The following is a 2500-nucleotide window of genomic DNA, read 5'->3' as shown; positions in this document are numbered from 1 at the left end:
AAGAGTTCCAGAACATGTTGGATAACACGGTAATGGCCGTAACCGGTATCCACAAATTCGTTATCGGGGGACTTCAACGCTTGGTCATCAAGTTGGAACAACCAACTTGGCGAGCGTGGAGAAACCCAGAAACGAAGAGGTGAGTTGGTTTTATCAACCTTTGCGCAGATTGACGCAATTTTATTGAACGACGGCAGCACCCCAACTTATGTTGGACCAGGGCGCACGTCAGTAGTTGATCTTACTTTTGCGAGCCGAACCGTAGCAAGATCATTTAAGTGGGAGGTGTTATCTAGCTATATGAACTCTGATCATCGTGCAATACGAATAGATCTTGAGACGCAAAGCGTGCGTAATCTGTCCCGACCCATAACGGGATGGAGCATCAAGTATTTTAGCAAAGATATATTTGAAGTTATGATGCAAGCCGCTTTTGAGACTGAGGTCACAACAAGCGAAGACTTAATGCGTATACTTGTCACGGCGTGTAATGCGACGATGACTAAACGTAAGAGGTACACTCTAACAAGAGTGCATTTTGGTGGACGTTAGAGATTGAGGCACTTCGCAAAGAGTGCAAACACCGCGATCGATTAGCGCAAAGAGCTTTTAATACTGATCTCTATTCTACTTTTAGGGACGAGTTCAAGGTGGCACGGAATGCCCTCAAGCGATTGATCAAGCATACCCGACAGAGGAAGTGGAAAGAGTTCCTGGGAACAGCGAACAACGCATCATTTGGTATTGTATATCATACGTTCAAGAAAGTGGCCGAGGGTTCGATTGGACCCCGAACCATGACATTGGACGAGTTTAGGGAAGTGGTGAGCGAGCTTTTCCTACTCACCCAAACACGGTGTGGCCTGAATATCGTATCGATCAGCCACGAGAGTTTGAAAGGGTAACTAATGATGAGATTCTTGCGGTTGCCAGGAGACTACCCAACAAGAAGGCGCCGGGACCAGATGGTATCCCGAATGAGGCGCTGAAAGTTGGTATGTTGACTGCAACCGATGCATTTTGCAGGGTTTACCAAGGCTGTTTAGAGAACGCGAAGTTCCCCGATGAGTGGAAAAGGCAGAGGTTGGTGTTAATACTGAAGCCGAACAAACCACCAGGGGAACCGGGTTCAGTTCGCCCCATTTGTCTACTAGACGGGGCAGGTAAAGGTTTAGAACGCATCATAGTGCAACGGCTAAATGCACACATCGAGGAGGTCAACGGACTGTCTGACGACCAATTTGGTTTCAGAAGTCGTCGATCTACAGTTGATGCGATTCAACGGGTAGTGGACATTGTTTCGGTAGCTAGAAGTAGAAACAGATACAGTGGACGGTATTGTGCAGTTGTTACATTAGATGTTACTAATGCTTTTAACAGTGCTTCGTGGTTGGCGATTGCAAATGCTTTACAGAGAATTAACACTCCTAAATATCTTTATGATATCATTGGTGATTATTTTAGGAATCGTGTGCTGATGTATGATACCACAGATGGACCGGCAGAGATTGCAGTCACATCGGGTGTACCTCAAGGCTCGGTACTTGGCCCAACGTTATGGAACCTCATGTACGACGGAGTCCTACGAGTTGCAATGGTGGAAGGTGCACGGATTATCGGCTATGCAGACGATATAGTACTGTTGGTGGAAGGTAATTGTGTTGATGATATTGAAATTCTCGTTTCCAGTCAGATTCGCATCATCGACCGATGGATGACCGACAACGGATTAAAGATAGCCCCGACCAAGACCGAGTTTATTATGGTCAGTTCCCATCAGAGGATACAGCATGGGGCTATCAGGGTAGGTGATCACGTAGTACATTCGTCGCGCAGCTTAAAGTACTTGGGGATGGTCCTAGATGACCGCCTCGATTACACTTCACACATCAGGTATGCGGTGGAGAGAGCGACGAAGCTATGGACCACCTTGGTAAGGATGATGCCTAATAAGGCAGGTCCGAGTAGTAATGCTAGGCGAGCAATTGCTCTTACTGTTGTGGCGAAGGTCCGGTATGCCTCGCCCATTTGGTGTCATACCCTTAGATTTGCTAACCGTAGACAATGGCTACGTCGGTTTTACCGGCCAGTAGTCCAGCGAGTTATCTCTTCTTTCAGGACAACTTCTCATGATGCAGTCTGCGTGCTTGCGGGAATGATCCCGCTTCATCTCCTCCTGGACGAGGACTCCAGGACTTTTCATCGGAGACGAGCAGAGAACATCGCCGGATCGGTTGCACGTAACATGGAACGTGTCACAACTATGGAACGATGGCAACGAGAATGGGATGAGAGTGTTCACGGTCGGTGGACATACCGTCTCATACCCGACGTCAACAGATGGATAAGTAGAAGATTTGGTGGTGTAGATTTCTTTCTTTCTCAGTTTCTTTCCAGCCATGGCTTCTACGCCTACCAGCTTCATCGGATGCAGTTAACGGGTTCGCCGCTATGTGATGCGTGCGAGGAACCTGAGGACGCCGAACACACGATATTCCAT

Source organism: Anopheles arabiensis (genome assembly GCF_016920715.1).
Source record: "Anopheles arabiensis isolate DONGOLA chromosome X unlocalized genomic scaffold, AaraD3 X_pericentromeric_contig0018, whole genome shotgun sequence".
Lineage (NCBI taxonomy): Eukaryota > Metazoa > Arthropoda > Insecta > Diptera > Culicidae > Anopheles > Anopheles arabiensis.
The sequence above is the reverse complement of the archived record's forward strand: the minus strand, read 5'-3'. Positions refer to the sequence as shown.